The sequence below is a fragment of the Pelodiscus sinensis genome, chromosome 3, assembly GCF_049634645.1.
Source record: "Pelodiscus sinensis isolate JC-2024 chromosome 3, ASM4963464v1, whole genome shotgun sequence".
In the NCBI taxonomy this organism is placed as follows: Eukaryota; Metazoa; Chordata; order Testudines; family Trionychidae; genus Pelodiscus; species Pelodiscus sinensis.
This window is the reverse complement of record NC_134713.1, coordinates 83,381,057-83,404,610: the sequence shown is the minus strand read 5'-3', so window position 1 is coordinate 83,404,610 and position 23,554 is coordinate 83,381,057. Positions and strand designations below refer to the sequence as shown.

Here is a 23,554-nt window from a genome sequence, read left to right as displayed (position 1 = left end):
ACCTCTTTCCATGCAGTTCCACCCCCTCCCCTGAGCATGCCATGTCCTTGTTCATCTCTCCTCTCCCCAGTCCTGAATGCCATGGAACAGCTGATTGCAGCAGGTGAGAGGTTCAGGGAGGTGCTGACCACAGGGCCCACCAGCAGGAAGTGCTGGGTGGGGAGGAGGGAGGGTAGGGGTTCTGTACACAGACATTGCATCTCCCTAACTACATCAGTCTAGGCACTATGCTCATGTAGACAGTTAAGTCAACATAGTGGGTGACTTACAAATGCGGGAGCTTTGTTGTAGAATAGACCCAGAATTAGGTTGACGTAAGCTACCTTATGTCGAACTAGCTCTGTAGTGTAGATCAGCCCTAGTCTGTGTATAGCAAAAGAGAATGTCTGTTAAAAGGAAAAGGGAACCAAGCATTAGCCTTGGAAAACACCATAACCATATTCAAAAGCATGTGGCCATAAGCAAACCCCAATGAATTGGACAGTAGCCTTTGCCTCACTTTTCCATCTTGGGGTGAGGTCCAGTGGCTTTAACACATCATTCTCTCCTGCTGAATCTCCTCGCAATGGGCTGTCTTTAGATAATGAAGACCCAGAATTCAGAGGTGTGTTCTCAGGGGTTCATCCCATACTGAGAAAGGGAGGAGATTATCAGTGTCTATATAGAGGCCATGCACCTCTGCAATTGGCTGGGGTTTTTTCCTTCTCTTCTGCTTTAGATTGTGGATTGCTTGCTTGTTGCAGGTCTGTGATCCCATGTTGTAAGGTTCCAGGTCTTTATTAGCCCAAGTCTTTAGTGATTTCAAGCTATTGGTGAGTTTACTGTGTGGCAGGGAATCTCATTGCCAATATAGCCTCTACATTGGCTGTCATTTCATTACTGTACCTACATTTAGCACCCACACTGGCAGCCAGCCCTCCTCTCCCTGCAGTGCTTCCCACCTTCTGGCAACCCTGCAGATTGATCAACTCCTCCCCTTCCTTCCCAGTGTCTCCTTGCCTGCCTCAAGTCAGCTGTCCACAGCATGCAGGAAACACTGGGGGAGGAGAAGCAGAACAGAGTTTGCTGGGAGAGAGGAAAGGCAGAAGCAGAGTGAAAGTGGGTAGAGATGGGTGCAAGTTTTGGGATAGGGATGAAATCAGGAAGGGTCTAGAGCAGAATGAGAGCATGGGCCAGAAGAGTGAGGTGAGGTAAGACTTGAAAGAAGGGGTGGAGTTGGAATGGGAAGCAGAGATTGAGCACTTCTGGGGAAGGAGAAAGCTGGCATCTTTGCCTACACCAGGTGTGAAGTATAGCTCCTAGACCTGCTTATCAGTGATGGGGGGAAAAAACCCAATGACACCTAAGTCTAAGTAGGTCTGTCTTTAAACATTGAAGAGGAGAAGGTTAAATAATGTCTAGAACCCTTGAGGCAGAGCACACAGCACCAGCTAGAAATGCCCATCTCTAAGAAGTAAATCTTCTGATCTATGTTGATCAGGGCTGGATTAACTCTTCAGGGAGACTGGGGCTATTAGATTTTGTGGGGCACCCTAGTGTAGAAGCTGTAAAAACCATTTTCATATTTAGCTAGAAGCCATCTTGTCGAACAGAAACCATTTCAGCTTTTCTCTTAAGCACGTAGACCAGAGTGAACTTTCTGTCACCCCGTGAGAAGAAGCCTACAGGATGGGCTATTGGTATGTGTTAATTGGAATGGTTGGGACAGGAGATGTACTCCCTCGTACCTGTTTGCCATCTTGTTGATAAGGCTTTGTTTTTCCAAGTTTAATTGAGGATTTCTGTAATTGGATGCCCTGACGTCAGACTGTTTGGTTAAGGGTATAAAGATACTAGGATTGATTGTATTAGCCAGCCTTACTGGGCCCGGCTCTGCTGGGACCACGTTTGGCTCATGCTGTGCTTTATTAATTAATAAAGCTGTTTGTTAGCTGCCTAAACAGAGAGAAGCGTTTTTTTGCTTCAACAATTTGGAGGTTCTACCGAGATTCCTAACGCACCACGTGCCCATATGGATGGACCGGCACTCCACTTCCAAACATCTCAGAGTGCTCAATAGAAGGCAAGGGGATGCCTGTTACGAAATCTCCTGGTGAGGGCTTAGGATTTGGAGTGACTGCTGGCCGCTGAGGTAAGGGGAGCTACGGAATTCAGTTTTGTGGAGCAGCTAACATTTTGTCTTTCTGTGTCTGTCTTTGTCTATTAGGCCTGTCTTATATGTCACAGTTCCAAAAGGGCACACTGGTGTCTCTAGTGAGGCAGCCATGCGCTGGACCCTCTGTGTTCGAACGCTGAAAGCTGGTGTGGTGCCATTACACTCTCTCGGCACACGGAACTGTGGGAAAGCTTTGTCGTCTCTCTCTCTCTTATTTGTGGATGTAGTACTGACCTCTGAGGCTAACCCCAAGCCATAGTATTTCTCCATTCCGCCAGGCTGTCTCCAGGTGCCAGGACTGGCAAAATACTACTCTATCAGACAAGCTCTGCACTGTGCGCGACACCCGGAGAGCGCAGAAGCAGTAGAAAGATGAAACAGGATTTTAGAGAACAAATTTGCTAAAATATGTGAGAACTCTGGCTTAACATGGGTAGAAGCACTCCCGATTGCCCTAATGAGCCTGAGAGCCACTCCTAATCAGAAAACTGGACTCAGTCCACATGAAATTCCACGTGGCCGACCTATGAGACTGTTAAGCAGCCCAGAAATTAACCTGGCTGATAACACACTTGTTAAAGGAAGCATAGTCAAGTATTGTCAGTAATTTATGAGGTGTGTACAGTCTTATCATTCATAGGTTAAGGACGCTTTCCAGGAGGCCCTGACTGAGCCGTGCCATAAACTACAAACAGGAGACTGTGTTTATGTGAAGATTCACCAGCGAAAGGCTGCTCTGGCACCCAGGTGAAAGGGTCCCTACCAAGTCCTTCTTACCACTCATACTGCTGTAAAGTGCAAGGGATTGCCCGCCTGAATTCACGCTTCCCACTGCAAACTGGTTCCAGCCCCTACAGAGGTTCGCCCCAACAAGGAGCACCGCAGACCTGGTACCAGAGACCCAGGTCCAGAAGTAGACGGAGATCAACGCAGGCTTGGTACCGGCAATCCAGGCCCAGAAGTAGACGAGCCTGAGAGACCAAGGCTAAGGTACCAGCTGCGGCCCAGAAGAACCTGCCAGCGATAGGTGAAGCAAACTACAAAGTCCTGAAGAACAGCCAGCATGAGGCTGGACAAACCATTCATGTTGAGCTTATGCTTAATCTTGTTTTTAATACCTAGCAGTTATAACCTATATGGTTCAAATGTGTTTATGCTTTTAATGAACCAAGTTTCCCAAGAATTTAATTCCACAGTTGCTGGATATGTGCTCACAGTCCTGTACATTCAGAAGGAGGCATCCCAATGATTCCAGTCCCACCAAATGAATGGCACACTGTTTAGTGAACTAAGCCAAATGATACTTGGCAGGATAAAGGGTTTACTAACCCAGTGTATATCCGCCTAGCCCTGACCCCAATTGGAAAATACTGCTGGACATGTAATGGTTCAGGAGCCAGGGAGGGAAAAAGCCAAAACCGAATGGCCTTAGACTATGTCCTAGCTAGTAAGGGCGAGGTTTGTGCCTTAGTGGGAAAAGAATACTGTGTGTATATCACTGACACCAGCAAGGAAGTAGAGGAAGATGCCTCAGAGATTGAAAGAACTGTGGAAAGCCTAAGACAGGAGGAAAACTAGACCCTCTGGGGTTGGTTGGGAGGCTGGTTTAGACCTGTGGGAACTTGGATTTTGCAAAGAGTAGTTTTAGTATTGGCTATATTGCTGTTTCTCTTGTGCTTATTCCTGTTTCTTGTTAATCAATTGCTGTATTTCTTGTATTCTGGAAAACACAAGACAGACCCTTACATGTACAAAAATACTTTAATGGAAATGGAGGTATAAAATGGTTTCAAGTTTAGCCTTTAAAAGGCTAAAAGCGGGAAGTTGTAGAAGCTGTAGAAACCATTTTCATATTTAGCTAGAAGCCATCTTGTAGAAAAGAAGCCATTTCAGCTTTTCTCTTAAGCACGTAGACCAGAGTGAACTTTGTCACCCCGTGAGAAAAAGCCTACAGGATGGGCTATTGGTATGTGTTAATTGGGCTGGTTGGGACAGGAGATGTACTCCCTCGTACCTGTTTGCCATCTTGTTGATAAGGCTTTGTTTTTCCAAGTTTAATTGAGGATTTCTGTAATTGGATGCCCTGATGTCAGACTGTTTGGCTAAGGGTATAAAGATACTAGGATTGATTGTATTAGCCAGCCTTACTGGGCCCGGCTCTACTGCGACCACGTTTGGCTCATGCTGTGCTTTATTAATTAATAAAGCTGTTTGTTAGCTGCCTAAACAGAGAGGAGCGTTTTTTTGCTTCAACATTAGGCTCCAAAGTGGAGCCAAAATGAGGGATTTAGTGTGTAGGACAGGGCTATGGATTGAGGCAGGGAGGGCGGGTGTGGGAAGAATGGGGGCTCTGATTAGGACTGCAGTCTCTGGAGTGGAGGTATTTGGGTTGCAGGAGGGGCTCTAGGCTAGATCCAAGGGGATAGATATACTGGAGTGGACTCAGGGCAGGAGTTGGGGTGGGGTGTCGGGGCTGGGCAGAAGTTGGAGTGACTCAGGGTTGGGATGCAAGGTCTGGGAGGGTAAAATTTTAGTAAAAGCAGTGATGTGATTTCAATGGAGAGAGTTGAAAGGTCATGTGTGGGTATTCTTTTGTTAAGGAATATCCTTCACATCCTGCATTAAAATTGTCTTACATGCATTACTCTTCCTTTATAACAATCAAAGAGAAAAACTGTGAAAAATTAAAAAGAAAAGAAGAGCAATGTGTCCATTTCAAAGACCTTCAAAACAAGGTTTAAATGTTAATGGAACCAGTTTTTTTTATAGAACTAGTTGAAAATTTTCTATCAGAATGATTTTGCAATAGAAAATAGAGTTTTCTAAAAATCAAATTTCGTTACAGGAAAATTTCAGTATTTTTGTTTACTTCATTTCTTTAACTATTTGGAAACTAATCCAGTGACAGGTAGCAAAGCAGCCTGACAACTGCTGGTTTGCTCTTTGTTCATTTTTTTTTTTTTTGTAATTTTGTCTGACTATGGTTTAGTTGGCTGATGTTTTCTGGGCTTCTCCCACAAGGTTGGAGAACTTTCTGCTGTATTGTTTAAGAAAGAGATCCGTAAAGCTTAAAGTTTGTTTTGGAAAGAATAAATCCACTCCTCTGCCACATGTCCTACACCAGGAGTGGGCAAGATACAGCCCACGGGCTGCATGTGGCCTGCGAAGCCGTTTGATTCAGCCTGCCCTGCCGAGACCCTGAGGCCATTCAGTACTGCTGATGGTTCCCCCCAAGGGGCATGTGGCACCTAGAGATAGCCACTAGCCATTTTTAACAGTGAGGCACACCCCTGGCAGCGGGAGAGTGGGGGGATGAGAAACTTAGCATGCTCCCCTCCTCCACCCCCAGTTGGCCTGGGGCAGGGAAATGTGTAAAGTTTCTCCCACTCCCAGAAGTATGCAGGACGTAGACTGAGCTGCCAGCCAGTGGTTCCCTCTAGATGATGTGTGAGCCAGGCAGAGGGCAAGAGACTTTGCACGCTCCCTTCTGCGATGATTGTATTGATGAACAGATGCAGTTTGCTGTTTGCACTGCATGGTCTGCTTTTGATTTTTTTCCAATGTTGTTGTATGTGTATTAGTCAAGAACTCCAGGAAGATGCCTTTGTTAATGCTGCTTTTAGTTTCTTTGTTTACTCTTTGAGCAATCCCTTGGAATGCAGTGAGTCACTAAAGATCTATCATAGCTTCGATATGTACTCAAGTTAAAAAAAAAAGACTAGAACACAGTTCTAAAAGAACTAGATAAGTTCATGGAGAATAGATCCATCCATGGCTGTGAGCCAAGATGGGCAGGAACAATGGCCTCGCCTCTATTTTTTCAGAAGTTGGTAATGATAGATGGATCACTTGATGATCATGTGTTCTATTCATTCCCTCTAGAACATCTGGCAGTAACCATTGTTGGATGACAGGCCCTGGGCTGGACGGACCTTTGGTCTGACCCAGGAATACTGAATACATCTTGAATACTGCGTACAGATGTGGTTGCCTCATCTCAGAAAAGATATATTGGCATTAGAAAAGGTTCAGAAAAGGGCAACAAAAATGATTAGAGGTTTGGAACGGGTGCTATATGAAGAGAGATTAAAAAGACTTGGACGTTTCAGCTTAGAAAAGAGGAGACTAAGGGAGGATATGATAGAGATCGATAAAACCATGACTGGTTGGAAAAAATGAATAAGGAAAATTTATTTACTTGTTCCTATAATATAAGAACTGGGAGTCACCAAATCAAATGAATAGGTAGCAAGTTTAAAACCAACAAAAAGAAGTATTTTTTCACACAGCGCACAGTCAACCTGTGGAACTCCTTGCCAGAGGATATTGTGAAGACTATGCCTTTAACATGGTTCAAGAAAGAACTAGATAGATTCATGGAGGTTAGGTCCATTAATGGCTATTAGCCATGATGGGTAGGAATGGTGTCCCTAGCCTCCATTTGTCTGGAAATGGGAGACAGGAGAGGGCTCACATGAGGATTACCTGTTGTATTCGCTCCCTCTGGGACATCTGGCATTGGCAACTGTCGGAAGACAGGATACTGAGCTAGATGGACCTTTGGTCTGATCCACTATGGCCATTCTTATGTTCTTATGAAGTCTGTTCTTATTATTTTACCCTGCATTCATCATCACATATCTAGGCCAGTTGTCTCAAACTCCCATCTTATGGATCATCTACGGACTGGAGCATATTTGCAATCTGACCTGGGAGATTTGGTGGCCCAGGATGTGTGTCTAAACTAGGGATGTAAAATCCCATGTAATCTGCTAACTGGGTAAACATGAGGTTAGCCTAACATTTAACTGGTTAACAGACTAAGTGGAATCCTGGACAAGGGACCGCTGCCCCCAGCTCACGGAGATTCCACTTCCAACCCTGCACAGGACTGTCAGCAGGGGAGCTGCTTCCGGCCACCAGTTAATCATTATCCGGTGGTGATGCTTACCAGATAGCCACATTGCTGAAGCCACATAGCCACACTCAACAGGCGAAATAGCCACATGTGGCTAGTGACTAGCATGTTGGACACCACGGTTCTAGACCTTTCATCATTTTTTTTTGTTGTTCTTTGATCTGGCTCCAATATTTCCACCTCTTAACTGAAACAAGGTGCCCAAAACTAGACACTGTACTCCAGTTGAGGCCTAAAGAGCAGGGAGTAGAGCTAAAGAATTACTTCTCCTATCCTGCTTAAAAGAATCCTGCTAATACACCTCAAAACGATGTTCACCTTTTTGCAACAGTATGATATTGTTCACTCCTCTTTAGCTTGTGGTCCACTTTGACCCTCATCTCCCTTTGCACAGTACTTCTTCCTAGGCAATCATTTTCCACATTCCATTCCTAAATGGAGTATTTTGCATTTGACCTTACTGAATTTCATCCCATTTACTTCAGACCATTTCTGCAGTTTGTCCAGATCATTTTAATTATGACTCTGTCCTTCAAAGCACTTGTAACCCCTCCCAGCTTGGTGTCATCTGCAAATTTTATAAGCATATTCTCTGTGCAATTGTCTACATCGTTGATGAAGATATTGAACAGAACCAGTCCCAGAACTGATCCCTGTGGAACTCCATTCATCATGACCTTCCAGCATGACTGTGAACCTGTTTTGCACCCACTGTAAAGTAGCACCATCTAGTATTGGGGAAAATCTTCGGGTATCTGCTCTTCAATGATATCTAGTTTTGTTGAGGGAAGAATCAGAAAATAATATTTTGAGAGCACTTACCATCTATTCCCAGACGCCTGGGGGAGTCTGCTCCCAAGAACCTATGCCTATCTCCAGAACATTTGCATCACAAGAAGAGGCACATAACTAAGCTGTGACGGACCGGGCCGTGTCTGGGCACAGCTGAGGGCGTCCGCTCAGGGCGAATTGCTCAACTTCGGGGCTCCTTACAGCCCCCAGACTGGTGACCTCTCCAAACAGGCCACAAACCAGTCCCACAGAGCGCTTCAGCAACCTGCCTGAAACCTCCCGAGCAAAACCCCTCCGACACCCCAGCAATATCCATGCCTCAGATGGCCCCGGGCCTATACACAGGTGGGGGGGTCCTAGCACCCAATTCCACCTTCCCCGAACAAGTTCTGTCCGGTTCCAAGAAACCAGCCACAGATCCTTGGTCAATTTACCCTCTGGATCTTACCCGCAAATCACGCTGGGCCAATCCTTTAGAATCTAAAACTAAAGGTTTATTAACACAAGAAAGAAAAGCATGAGAGTCAGGTTGTTAAAGAATAGTATGTTACATGCACCGAATCTCCCAGTCTTCGATGCAGGCTCTAGCAGAGATGTTGCAGCTGCTGGTATAAAAGTTCTTATTGCGCATCCTAAGATCAGGATGGGTCCACAGGTCTTTCGGGCCCTTCAATCCCTGCAATGCTGCCTCTGGGATGAAGTGCTGAGCTGAAGACAAAATGGCATCGACCGCATGAACTCTTTATACCTCCTTCCTGGCCTCTTCTAGTATGTAGCAGGTCACCTGGCCAGAGGCCAATCTCTGTGTTCCCTGCTGGCTGCTCTCAGGTGACAGCCCCCATTCTTTAGGTGTGTCCATAGCCCATTGAGAGCCATTGTTCCACAGGGCCTCGGTAATTAGCATGTCCACAGGATCGGCCCTGCCCAATGCTTAACCACATGCAGGGAAATCTTCAGTGTCCATACAAGTACATGCTAATAATTGCACACACAGACATTATACAAACACAAGAACAGCATACATAGGATTATCAGATAATAAGCTTCTATTCAATACCTCACATGGCCCCCTCCTATACCATTTTTGGGGCCAACACCCCCACCTATGGGTGCATCAGTGAGCTAGCTGCTCCTTTCAAGATCCAGCAACGTGACATAAGCCAATTAGGTTAGGTCCATGCCACCAGCAGAGGGGTACATTTGCCAAATGCGAGCCAGCCGTGACACACAACTGGGTCACAGTTCTGTAGTGCCAGTCTTGGCAATAGAGACCATCTTATTACATCTGTGACCAACTCTGTTGTGGGAAGATCAGCAACTGCAACATTTTGCATGTGTGGACAATTGGTGTTGAATGGAGTTTGTAGGTCAGCGTCAGGGGGTATTTCTATTTTTCCTGGGGGCTCCCAGTTGCAATTCTCTCTTAACCTTACAGCCACTACCATCACCTTATGGGTAGTCTGTTGGGCATGTAATTTACTTATATCTGCCTCACACTTCTGAAGGCCTGTATGTGTATGTGTGTGTGTGTGGGGGGGTGCTGTCTGTGGAGCTGGGTCACGCTGTGCCCATGAGTGGGGGAAGGTGGGGACTGGCGAGAGGAGATGGGGTGTTCCTGGTGGGCGGGTTGCTCTGCCCCCGGGCGTGGTGGGAAAGGGCTCTGGGCTCCCCCTGGGGGAGAGACCGTGCCTCTCTCTGGGCGGGGCAGGAGGGCAGAACAGTGGGATACCCGGGTGCCATGACCAGGTGTCACCCTTTGCCTCCATGGTAACGAGCCATCGCCGTGCGCATGCCAAGGGCTAACAGAGCCGCTCGTGGACACCCAGCGAAGGGCAGCAGCAGAGGTGGCTCCAGCAGGTAAGGGCAGCAGCGACAGATATACGGCAGGGTGAGTGGGGCTGGCGCGGGGCCTATTGAAGCGTGGGACCCGGGGTAGCCGCCCCGCTCGGCCTGCCCTATATCCACCGCTGCTTTATGGGATGACTCCTCCTCCCATTCTGTGTTGCTGGAGCAATCTGCCAGAAGAAGCAGGGCTCCAACGGGTGTCCCCCATCATCCCTTTTCAAAGAACTAGCAAAAATGCAGCTATGCCAGCCAGCCTTATGCTGTTTTTGCAGTAAGTGTGTGTGCTGCAGGGAGGGCTGGATCATTTGTGGCAGCAGGTGCCCTGTGCTGGCCTGCTAAGTGTAACTGATCATGACAATAAATGGCCAAGAGGAATCCACTTGGGCCAGAGGAGCCCTTTAGAGCCTTCCCACAGGTAAGCAGTGGCTTGAGCCGGGGGAATTTGTTTGGTTTTTGTTTTTACTTGTTCAAATTCTGTGATGGTGAGGTCAGGGGGTGCTCTTGGTTGGGGAGGGCAGTGATCTTGAGCAGCGGGAGCCTGGGGAGAAAGGGCTGTGGAGGGAAGGGGGGCAGAGGAAGGAGGGACGCAGTGGCACAGAAGAGAGAAGTTATTGGTAGGGTAGATCTCAACTCTTTTCAATGGTTGGTGAGAACAGGGCTGGAGATTTGGTTCCTTCACTCTTAGGGATATTGGGTCTACCAGTCTGGTACATAAAGCTGCCTCAGTGGGACATTTTACCTTTTTGGTTCTGTGAGCTGAATGGGTTAAAGCAGCAGGCAGCCAATCTCTTTTGGCAATTCTTATTCGTTGTCTGTGCTTGCTGCTGTTGAAACAGTCAACATAAGAAGCCCTCACTTGTTTGTATGAAGAAGTGAAAATGAGGTGCAGGCTATTTCTAGTCATCTTCCTCTCAGTGGGCATGTCCAGAAACAGTTGCAAAGTTTAAGGCATTTACAAATGCAGACCTCAATTCTGCAAGCTTCTCCATGCGGGAAGGGACTTAGGAAGCTATGCTTAACCCCCTTGGGAGACTTGAACCTGTTTGGTGGAACAGATATTCTTTATCAGTGCTTGACAAACATCTCTCCTCTGTATGTCCTCCACACATTAATTTCTCCCTAATCAACTAGTGTGTCTGTAATGGATGGAAGGGGTACTGCCTGCAAAGAGTTAAACTCAGAGAATCTGAGCATATCATCCAGCAAGAAAGTGTTAAGATTTGCATTGAAAAACAGGTTGTCTGTTTCTTTGTGTGAGAGAAGCAAAAGGGTCGGAGAGAGAGATGGAATGAGCCTGGGAAGTAAAAATGAAATTTACAACAATAAGCATGTCTAGGAGAACAAAACCTTGAAGCAACAAATGTAAGTAGCCAGGGAATGTTTAGTTAGATGTGATCAGGTTAATTTCTTTGTTTTGTAGTTTGGTTATCTTCCTCTGTGTTGAGTCACCCCCGCTGTGACTAAAGCTGAATCTCAGGAGAGCAGTTCTTTGTGCTTTAATCTGTTTTTTCTCAGCTGTTTTATGACATCTAGCAACCAAATATGCGTTATCAAGTATATTGTTTTGTTAATAAAATTAATCTTTTTAGGATATGATTTGATTTTTGTGTCCTGGAAGGGAATAAAAGGTCTGTGTTAGCTGACCTCTCAGTCTTAGGCTTGCAATCAGAGATTGCAGTTTGTTTGTTTGTTCTCTCGTGGTGAGGAGCTTAGGCTATCCCATGGGAAGAAGTCCCAAGTGATTCTTCCTGTGTTCAGAAAAAAGGGATTTTGCACTTGGTTGGTGGCAGAGTAGCATCAAAGATCAGGGAATCTTTGACCTTGGAGTTTTTAAGCAGAAGCCTATAGAGGCAAGGTATTTTAAAAGTCTCTTGTGGGCCCCTACCTTCTGCACTCAAGGTGTCAGAGTGGGGAATAGCCTTACCAGTGTTATAGTTCATAAATTCGGTATTTCTAGTTCAGTGTCCTTAGTTTTTTTGTGAGACAGAATTGTTGCTTTCTGGCATTCCCTTAGGGTATGTCTACACTCCAAATTAATTCGAACTAACAGTCGTTAGTTCGAATTAACTTTAATAGGGGCTACACATACAAACTGCTAGTTGGAATTTACATCGAACTAGCAGAGCACTTAATTCGAACTAGGTAAACCTCATTCTACGAGGAGTAATGCCCAGTTCGAATTAAGTAGTTCGAATTAAGGGCTGTGTAGCCACTTAATTCAAGCTAGTTGGAGGCTAGCCCTTCCCAGGTTGCCCTGGTGGCCACTCTGGGCCAAACCAAGGAAATTTTTCTGCCCCTCTCCTGGCCCCAGAGCCCTTAAAGGGGCACGGTCTGTCTACAGTGCTTGTGCCAGTTGCAAGCCTGCCAGCACCCAGCCAGCAGACCCTGCACCTGGCACGGCATGAGCCAGCCACCTGCTGCCACCTAGGCCTCCGCCTCTTCCCAGGACCAGGCTGGCGGCACCCAGGAGCCTGCCCGGGGCCGCAAGAGGCGGGTGCCCGGGCAGGCTCCTGTGCGGAGATCGTGGACCTCATCGAGGTTTGGGGGGAGGCCTCCAACGTCCACAATCTCCTCACTAGGCACAGGAAAGCGGACGTGTAGGGCAGGATACTGCCAGTCTGGCCACCAAAGGCCACATGCGAACCCAGGGGTAGGTTTGCGTGAAAATCAAGTTGGTCCAGGGAGACCCCCGACCCTGAGCTTAGAACATAAGAATGGCTGTACTGGGTCAGACCAAAGGTCCATCTAGCCCAGTAGCCTGTCTGCTGACAGCGGCCAACACCAGGTACCCCGCAGGGGATGGACCGAAGACAATGACCAAGTGATTTGTCTCGTGCCATCCGTCTCCAGCCTTCCACAAACAGAGGCCAGGGACACCATTCCTACTCCCTGGCTAATAGCACTCCATGGACCCAACCTCCATGAATTTATCTAACTTCTCTTTAAACTCTGTTATAGTTCTAGCCTTCACAGCCTCCTGTGGCAAGGAGTTCCACAGGTTTACTATGTGCTGTGTGAAGAAGAACTTTCATTTATTAGTTTTAAGCCTGCTACCCATTCATTTCATTTGGTGTCCTCTAGTCCTTCTATTATGGGAACTAATGAAGAACTTTTCTTTATTCATCCTCTCCGCACCACTCATGATTTTACAGACCTCTATCATATCCCCCCTCAGTCTCCTCTTTTCTAAGCTGAAAAGTCCCAGTCTCTTTAGGCTGTCTTCATATGGGACCTGTTCCAAACCCCTAATCATTTTAGTTACCCTTTTCTGAACCCTTTCCAAGGCCAAAATATCTTTTTTGAGGTGAGGAGACCACATCTGTACACAGTACTGAAGATAGTACCATAGTTTGATACTTCCCCTCCTCCTTCTTCCCCTGGCTTCCCCCTTCCAGCTCCCTCCTCCGAGGTTTCCCCCTCCCCTCTTCCAACCTCTCTCTTCCCCTCTCCCACCTCCTTTTCCCAGTCTCCCCAGAGGTTAATCCCCGCCCCCCCAGTTTTGTTAAATAAAGAGAGTTTCTATTTTTGAACAGACATGTGCTTTATTTTTTACATCAGGAAGGGTGGCTAGGGAGGGGTAAGTGGAAGGAGTTGAGGGAGGAATGGGGCATGAGCCCCCTATGGGGAGGACTTGGGTGGCTCTGCGGGCTCCTCATGGTGGAAGCTGTCCAGCAGGGCCTCCTGGATCCTGACAGCCCCCCAATTGGCCCCTCTGGATGGCAGCCTGCCGCAAGTGCAGCCGGGCTGATGGCCGAGTGCTGTGATGTGCCCAGTGTGGGCACTCAGGGCACTCCAAGCCAGGACTGCTTCGCAGGCGGGGAACCCCTGAGAACCGTCAGTCCAGGGTGGGGGTCGGGTCCCTTTAAGCACAGCCCTCGGCTAGCCTGAGACAGCAGCTCCACACTCTGCCGGCACTGCTTCTGGCCATCCTTAACCTCGGTTCAGGGTCCACTCAATGTGGACATGCTAGTTCGAATTAGCAAAATGCTAATTCAAACTAGTTTTTAGGTCTAGTTGCACTAATTCGAATTAGCTTAGTTCGAATTAACTAATTCGAATTAAGTTAGTTCGAATTAGCGCTGTCGTTTAGACATACCCTTCAAGAATAACCAGGGTAAAAGATATCCCCTGGCTTGGAAGTTTAGCTGAAATAGGAAGAATTTTAGGATAAGTTTACAATAAGCTTTAATGGGTTAGAATGGGCAATGTGTGTTCTATTATTTTAAATTTGTAATTCACTTTGCTCTGTCTGTTTTCACTTGCAACCTGTTAAATCCTACTCTTTGTACTTAATAAAATCACTTTTATTTATTGCCAAGCCCTGTGTAAATAATTGTTATCTGCGGGAACAATCAGGGTGTACATCCTCCTTTCATTGTTAAAGGGTCCTTGACTGAGTGATTTATTTGGGGTTCTGATCCCAGTTGGACTCTGGTGTTCTGGAAGCTGGGCCCAAAACTGCATTCTCCTCAGATCTGCAGTGTTTCAGGATCTGTATTGCTCTTTTTGGTACAGGGTATGTATGATCTCAGTGCCTTGGTTGGAGGAGACCAGGAGATCTGTTTCAGCAGGGCAGGGCAGTGAGAAGCCCCAGAAAGCAGAGAGGCAAGTGCCAGTAGCTTTATCAGCACACTGGGAAGCAACCCCAAGAGTTCTTCTGTGACCATATCCCATCACACCAGGCTTTGAACTTAATGCCACCAATTTTTCTTTGTGGTGTATACATACTGCTAGTCACTGAATAATACACTGCAAATAACCTCTATTGGTACACCCACCACCAAAAGGATGTTCCTCCAATGACAGAGAGAGAGAGAACTCGTCAGACCTTATATATACTCTGTCCCATAATACAACAGCAGGTCAGGTGCTTTGGAAATTATGTTGGTTTGCAAACATAAGAAAAAGGATGATGGAACGAAAACCAGAGGCATCTTGAAAATTGTAGAGTTTGACCCCAAATCTCTCAGTTCACAGCACAGAAAATCTTAGCATGTGTACAGAACAGCGGCTGAGCACAGCACCATAGAGTGTCTGATGGGACAGCTAAGTACTCCTTAATGAAACAGAATCGTGCTGTGCAGCCACAAAGATGTGACACAACATTGACTTGAATATGGAATCACATTGCAGTATCTATGAACTGATCATGGAACGCTTGTAGCAGGTCACCTAAAGCAGATTTTTTTTTAAAAAAACAATGTACCTAGTCTAAAACATAGCTAAGATGTAAAAATATTGCTGTAAGGCAGGGGTGGGCAATGATTTTTGATGTGGGGGTCACTAATAAATTGGTAAGGGCTACAGTTTTCTTTAATATTAATGGAGGAGGTGATACCAAACTTGTCCATTTCTCTTGTATTCCTCATTTATTAGGGTTACATTTACGATGGACAAGGACATTAATAATTCTATCAGCGTGCTGCTTGTGCTACTTGTGCTCTCATATGGAGTGGAATTCTCCCAGCTGACAATTCATAAGAACGGCCATACTGAGTCAGACCAAAGGTCCATCTAGCCCAATATCCTGTCTTCCAACAGTGGCCAATGTCAGATGCCCCAGAGGAAGTGAAAAGAACAGGGAATCTTCAAGCAATCTGTGGCAGGGCGGCCCCGCCCCGCCCCCTCAGGGAAAGAGATGCAGCGCTCTGGAGCGAACGGGCCGGTGCTCCCAGGCACTGCTGTGCGTGCTCGGGTGGCCGCACGCCCGGTTTCAAAGCCGAACTGGCACACCTGGGAGGGGGAGGAGTGGCAACACAGGAGAAGCGGAAGACGTCAGCCTGGAAGCAGCTGATGGCCGGTGGAGGCTGGGGGCTAAGGAGGATGCCGCAGGGGAAGGACCCCGGCCAGAGCAACGAGGTCTGGGGGAAGCCCTAGAGGACGTGGCCAGGAAGTAGGCTACAGTCCGGAGAAGGGGCTGTTGGTGGTTTGTCTGCTGAGCCAAGGCTGGCAGGTGGACAGCCACAAGAGGGGGCAGGCACAGATGGGAAGAGGCCGCCAGGTGGCACTCCGGGTAGGGACACTCCGAGGGAGCACCAGGGAGGGCTTAGCCTCCCTGCCAACCAAGGAGGCTCACTCACACTTAACGCTGATGATGGTGCGAGGTTAACCTTGATATGGAAACCCCTATGTGGGTGGGGCCTCGGCTCCTATGGGAAGGAAGGCAACAGGGGCCAGTAAGACCTGGGGGCGGCGCATTGGCGAGAAGGTGCAGCAGCAGCATTTAGTGGGGTAGGAAGCAGCCCAGGGTGGGGAGTGAGCGACCACAGTGAAGGTTGGTCTGTTACAGCCGGGTAGGGAAACAAGCTTCTGCCCTGTGGGCCCTGGGCCTGGACCTGGTAAAGAGGGTGGGCCCAGGTCCCGCTACCCCACCTCTGGCACCGAGGGACTTCATTAGAGCCGTAGGGATGGTTGCTGAGACTGGACTTTCTGCAAGGCAAGACCCAAGACTGGGAGGCTGTCGAAGGAGGATACCGCTCCCAAAAGACTAAGGGCCAAGGACTGACCACAAAAGAGGGAGCTAGCGCTGAGGGACTCATGGAGACTCATGGAGGGACTCAACGCCTGCTTTGACGTTGGCCGTGGGCCCCATCGTCTGGGTTAGTTCACTACCACCACTGAGGCGCGGCTAAGTAAAAACATGACAGCGTGCTCCCTGCCTCCGCGGGGAGAGTTCACTGACCCACAAGTTCTTAGGCCCGCTCGGGCCATTGACACAATCCCTCTCCCATTACCCATTCCCAGCCTCTGACAGAGGCTAGGGACACCATTCCTATCCATCATGGCTAATAGCCATTGATGGACCTAACCTCCATGAATCTATGTAGTTCTTTCTTGAACCCTGTTGAAATCCTGGTCTTCACAGTCCCCTCAGGTAAGGAATTCCACAGGCTGACTGTGCACTGTGTGAAGTTTAGAGATACAGTACTAGCTAGTTCTCAGGCTTCCTTTTGTAGTTGGCTAGCCATTCACAGTCTTTGATTACTCCTAAACTGATGGTGTCAAATTTGCAGATGAACTGTAGCTCAGCAGTTTCTCTTTGAAGTCTGTCTTGAAGTTTTTTTTGTTGCAGGATGGCTAGATTATCCATTTAGTTTATTTTACTGTAAAGAAGGAGCCTGAGCATGTCTTGGAAGACTACAAAAAACAGAGAAAGTAAATATTATTTTGTTGTATAATATATTACTAAAACATCTTCATGAGTGAATTAAATATCGTTCAGGATTCAGTGGTGTAGTATAGGCAGAGCAAAAAATTTCCATCATGGTTTCCTGGCAATAAGCTGAGCAGTATTGGAATCTGATCCTGAAATGTTTTGTTGTGTGGTTGTCCAATAAGGAAGTGACAACAAGCTTGTGTGCATTGCAGAGGAACTAAATGTAATTTAAGGCATCACTTGGTTTATGGTATCAGCACTGTAATGAAGCCTTTAATTGATCACTGGTAGTTTCTGCTGTGGCAACAGAAGTAGATGGAGAAGTTAAGGCAGACACAGGTTTGTGCACAACTGTGGCATCTAGCTGGTTGGATGCCATTCTACATAGCAGTGCTGGCATTTGTGCTGTGTAGAAAGGTTGTAACTCTTGTACTCCAGTGTATGGCTGGCTGCCCTAGATAAGTCCTTCTGCAGGGTCCTTCATGCTGGAAGCTTCTCCGAGCTAGCAGTGCAGTCTGAGGGGGAACATGAAGTTGAATTATTCTTTTAAGTTGACAAAATTAATGCAAATAGTAAAATAAAATACAATTGGCCGGGGGCTGATTGCATTTGGAAAACAGGAAAGGGAAGAATCTTCACAGTGACTGCAGCCCTGCTGGGTGACAGCATCTCAGTGTCAAGTATCAGAGGGGTAGCCGTGTTAGTCTGAATCTGCAAAAGCGACGAGGAGTCCTGTGGCACCTTATAGACTAACTGAAGTGTAGGAGCATAAGCTTTCGTGGGCAAAGACCCACTTCGTCAGATGCATGTAGTGGAAATTTCCAGAAGCAGGAATAAATATGCAGGCCAGGATCAGGCTGGAGATGACCAGGTGGATCCAATCAAGGCGGATGAGGCCCACTTCTAGCAGCTGATCTGGAGGTGTGAATTCCAAGAGAATAGAAGCTGCTTTTGTAGTTAGCAAGCCATTCACAGTCTTTGTTTAATCCAGAGTTGATTGTGTCAACTCAATCCAACTCAACTTTGTTTAATCCAGAGTTGATTGTGACACAATCAACTCTGGATTAAACAAAGACTGTGAATGGCTTGCTAACTACAAAAGCAGCTTCTATTCTCTTGGAATTCACACCTCCAGATCAGCTGCTAGAAGTGGGCCTCATCCGCCTTGATTGGATCCACCTGGTCATCTCCAGCCTGATCCTGGCCTGCATATTTATTCCATCTCAGTGTGTCATTTTCTGATCTATGTAGGACAATTAGGTTTGTTTTACCTTATGCCCCAACCATTTTATCATGTGCTGTTCTAACTGGAGAGTAAATATTTCTCAGTGCAATTTAAAAGCTTCATTACTGAAGAAGGAGCTCAGAAGTATCAGTGGACAAAACCAGATATTGTACCAAATTGAACATTTTATGGGGTCCTCAAAACAAAAGATTCCCAAGTCTGCCTCTTACATGAGTAGATGAAGCGGGTCACTTCTCAGATCTTCTTGCTATCCAACTTACGCTCTCTCAGTTTGACATCATAGGGCTGAGTTTAGAGATACAGTGCTAGCTAGTTCTCAGGCTTCCTTTTTAGTTACACCTCTAATTTCGTATAATTAGATCCCCTGTACCATGATGAACCTTTTCTCTTCTGCCTTTACAGTTCTTTCAGTGCTCATACACAGTGTCAATTGAGAGATATAGTGTTGCTGCAGCCAAACCATGGGCTGCGCGCTCATCTGTAAGCCACATGTTTCCATAGCAATGATACCTATCCACATGCTCATCCAGAATTTGTATGTCTGTTTTTTTAATCTGGAATTAACTCTTATCCCACAATATAGATGTGAAATGTGGGCCAATCAAGGAATTATTTGGCCTAACAAAAACTTGAGTTTAACTTTGACTAATTTACACACTTGTAAATCCCAATTATTGCAGTATAATGAAGTCAGTTTGGCCCTGAGTGGGTGGAGACACCCCTGGCAGTATTAAAGATGTCTCCATACCATGCACTTATAGAGAGGCAATAGGATATGCTTTGCCTTACTAGCTATCCCTTTCTTAATTATTCCCAAAACTGTGATAGCTTTTTTGACAGTCATTGCACTTCATGAACCTTTTTGTGTATCTAATATTGGTGTTCATGAACTGACACCTGAGCCTTTTTTTTCTTTTTGCTTCCTATGTTTATTCCCGTTTTATTTTCCCATTTCAGGGGGCAAAATATTGGGTAATGTGTCCATTGATGGCCCCGGCATGGGTTGGAAACCCTATCTTGTTGAGTTGAGTTCCCAATCTTAACATGGTTGGTAATGTACCAGTCACTGTCTGGTGTTGCCAGTTTCCAAAGGGAAATAGACATCCACTTCTTTACTAGCTTGTGTTTTTGAAACCAAGTGGCCTGGTGCTTAAGGGATGGTGCAAGCTTTTCTCTGCAAAGGTCAGTGTAAGAAGTTCTGCAGACATTGGCAATCATCCAGGTTTCCAAGATTATGTGCTCTTACCACATCAATCTGGCTTCTCAGGACCAGATGTGGTGGCCCACCCATGGGCACCTTGTTGCGATCCTGGCATCCAACATATCTATTCATGGGACCCCAGTGCATTTTTGTTCCCCCACTCAGGAAGCGGTCTTGAAATATTTCTAGATCTATTCTGATTCTGTATCTTATGAACATTTGTACCAGGAGCAAAACCACAACAGTATCATCATGGACTTGCTCCGTATCTTCCATGAAATTTGTCAGAAGACAGAGATGAATGGGAGCTGCCATCACCAAATGGCGAGTGTGTACAGTACCAGGAACATGTAGCTATTCAGTTCCTAGAGAGTCTCCTGTGATGCACAGAACTCTGGGATACCATCCCAGAAATCATTGAACTAACATTGTGTACTGAAAAGGGTCAGTGTGAAATCAGATGAAGTTATGTACACAGAGTGTACTCATAGCCAGCATGACAAATGTGGACATTCTATGTGGCTACGTCTACACTGGCCCCTCTTCCGGAACGGGCATGTAAATTTCACTAGTCGTCGTAGGGAAATCCGCGGGGGATTTAAATATCCCCCGCGGCATTTAAATAAAAATGTCCGCCGCTTTTTTCCGGCTTTTAAAAAAGCCGGAAAAGAGCGTCTAGACTGGCCCCGATCCTCCGGAAAAAGTGCCCTTTTCCGGAGGATCTTATTCCTACTTTGAAGTAAGAATAAGAGCCTCCGGAAAAGGGCACTTTTTCCGGAGGATCGGGGCCAGTCTAGACGCTCTTTTCCGGCTTTTTTAAAAGCCGGAAAAAAGCGGCAGACATTTTTATTTAAATGCCGCGGGGGATATTTAAATCCCCCGCGGATTTCCCTACGACGACTAGTGAAATTCACATGCCCCTTCCGGAAGAGGGGCCAGTGTAGACGTAGCCTGTAGGTCTAGGCAACAGATTTTCTCTTTTAACAAAGAAAATACCTGAAAGAAAGTGGATGTATTTTCAATTCCATAAGACTGTGGTTAGATCATTTTAACCTAAAGTTCATCAAGAAGCAAAAAAGAGTTAAGGGTTATCAATTAAGGCAGGCAGATGGACTTGCTTTTGAAAACTTTTATTTAGGGAAAAGACACATTCCTTTTTCTTCGGGGTGGTGCCTGCATAACATTCCTTTTGTTACTAAAGGAGACATTCAAAGCACCTCTCTGAATTTCAGGTTCAGAGGGAGATGAAAAGGCCATTTCTGAGGTGATGGCCCAGAGTCATGGCAGGCAAGGGCCTGGAAGAGGGCTGGGCTCAGTCATTAGGATTAACTATTTCGTTTCCTCAGCCTCCGCCCCCTAATATCCTTACTTTACTTAAGCTACATCGATGACATCTTCATCATATGCACCCACGGAAAAGAGAATTTTGAAGAACTTTACAAGGATTTCAGCAACTTCCACCGCAACATCAACCTCAACCTGGACCAGTCCACACAGGAAATCCACTTCCTGGACACTACAGTACAATTAAATAATAGACAAATTTCTACCACCCTATACTGGAAACCCACTGACTGCTACACTTACCTTCATGCTTCCAGCTTCCATCTCAGACACGTTTCTCAATCTATTTTATAAAGCCAAGCCCTAAGATACAACCAGATTTGCTCTGATCCCACAGAGAGAGACAAACACCTACAGGATCTATACGGAGCATTCCTAAAAGTGAAATACCGACCTGAAGAAGTGGAAAAAAGTACCCAGAGATGAACTACTTCAAGACAGACCCAAAAGAGAAAATAACAGAATTCCATTTGTCATTACCTACAGTTCACAACTGAAACCCCTCTGACACATTATCCACAATCTACAACCTATCTTGGAAAATGATCCCTCACTCTCAAAGATCCCAGGGGAAGGGCCTATTCTCACTTACAAACAACCCCACAACCTGAAACAAATTCTTTCTGGTAATCACGCTACACAGCTAAACATCCAGTATCCCAGCCCTGCAAAAAGCCCCAATGCCAACTCTGCCAACATATCTGTACAAGCAAATTCATTACTGGAACCAACCACATAAGGCACCAAATCAGAGGTTCATTTCACTGCACATCCAGGAATGTGATCTATACCATCAAATGCTAGGAATGCCCCACTGCAATATATATTGGACAAACTGGACAATCCCCCTCCCCACTCTGCAGTTCTCAGCTGTTAGGAACAGCTAACAGGAGAGTTTGGAGAGGGAGTTCTCCAGATAAAAGAGGAGTAAAAACGGGACCCTGGTGGTAAGTGGCTGTCTGGAGTGTGTGTTTGTGTGTGGGGGAGTTATTTGCAGTGTGCTGAGCTTGGGTTTGTCTGTTTGGTTTGTTTCTTTGAAGGAGCTTCTAAAAGTTTTGAAATCTAGAAGCCTCTGTTAATTGGCTGAACCTCAGCCAGGGGGTGGGGCTACCACAGCTATATAAGCCTGTGACTCAGCAACCAGGGAGCTTGCGAACAGGAGAGTTTGGAGACGGAGTTAGAGGGGGAGGTTAGAGGGCACTAGTGACTTCTGACCTTCTTTAAAACATAACTCTTAGACTAATCTATATTCCAGAGGTTTAAAAAGAAACCCGGTTTATACTTAAACTTATTCATTAGAAAAATGGAGACAGAAGCCCAGCAGCAGAGTGGGGGCTATCCTGTTTGTTGTGTCGAGTGTAACATGTATGATTACCTGCTCTGTGGGCGGGTGGCATATGTGTGCACCCGTTGCAAGGAGCTCCTGACAGAAGTATATAAAATCATGAGTGGTGTGGAGAGGGCTGATAAAGAAAAGTTATTTATTAGTTCCCTAAATAGAAGAACTAGAGGACACGAAATGAAATTAATGGGGAGCAGGTTTCAATCTAATAAAAGAAAGTTCTTCTTCACACAGTGTGTAGTCAACCTGTGGAACTCCTTGCCAGAAGAGGCTGTGAAGGCTAGGACTATAATAGAGTTTAAAGAGAAGCTAGATAATTTCATGGAGGTTAGGTCCGTAAAAGGCTATTAGCCAGGGGATAAAATGGTGTCCTTGGCCTCTGTCTGTCAGAGGCTGGAGAGGGATGGCAGGATACGAATCGCTTGATCATTGTCTTCGGTCCACCCTCTCTGGGGCACCTGGTGCTGGCCACTGTCGCAGACAGGATACTGGGCTAGATGGAGCTTTGGTCTGACCCAGTACGGCCGTTCTTATTTTCTTATGTTCTCCCCTCCAACCTCGTATAGTCACCTTGGCTCAGTGACCCTCTGCCAGTCACCATCAGTCCCTGCTTCGGGGGCTCACTCGAGTTTGAAATGGCCACTCATCATTACCAAAGGGATGTGGAACTGCTGCCTTCTCCTGACCTGGTGCCTCCCTGCAGCCCTAGTAGCCACCAGGTCTTGACAGCAAGGCCTCACCCTGCAATGTTGTTTGGCCACAGTTTCACAGCTCTTCCTGTCCTTCCTCAGCATTGCTCTGTCTCATGTACCTTCCCCAGACTATTAAGCAGCCAGATACTTCCTGCTCCACAGCTTGAGCAAGAACATGTTCCTCCTTTCCCGGAGCCCTTCTTATAGGGCCTTCCTAGCCAGGCCCTCATTTATTTTGGCTAGCCCTCTTTATTTTGGGTCCCATCACAGACTTCAACCAAGGATATCTTAACTCCTTATGGACAAGGGGAGAACAACCACACCATCACATGGTCAAAATAAAATGATCAAAGAAATCTCTGAAGTGAAAATAAACTTCCTCTGACTTCCTCCTATTTTGTTGAGCTTCTATTACTAAAAAAAGAGTGAGAAACATATTAAACAGGGAATTAAGTGAGAGAGATTGACAGAGAATGAGGCTATGTCTCCACTACAGCTGTTTTCCAAAAAAACTTCACTTAACATACACACCGAAATCGCATTCTTTGAAAAAAAAATCTACAGAATGGAGGGCTTTTTCTGACAATGGTAAACCTCTTTCTATGAGGAAGAAACCTTTTTCCAAGTTCTTTTGAAAAAACGCTTGTGTGGATGGGGAAGAGGGAGTTCTTTCAAAAGAAGTGGAAAGAGATAAAAGCACAGCTGCCCTGGTGGACGCTCCATCCATAGTAATCCGATTTAAATGCAAGATAGTGTCTATTCAGTTCATTCCCATGTTTAAGCAGTGGTAGAAGTTTAACACTTCAGAGACAATCTGCAAAGTGTATTAGAACTTGACTAATATTGCCAAAAGCTATGTACAA

At 46.2% G+C, this 23,554-nt stretch overlaps 1 protein-coding gene across 1 annotated transcript in view; it reads right to left on the bottom strand.

The window, feature by feature from the left end:
* Positions 1–23,554, bottom strand: part of KPNA5 (karyopherin subunit alpha 5) — a 116,409-nt gene that overhangs the window by 69,347 nt on the left and 23,508 nt on the right. The gene's annotated exons all lie outside the window — the stretch shown is intronic.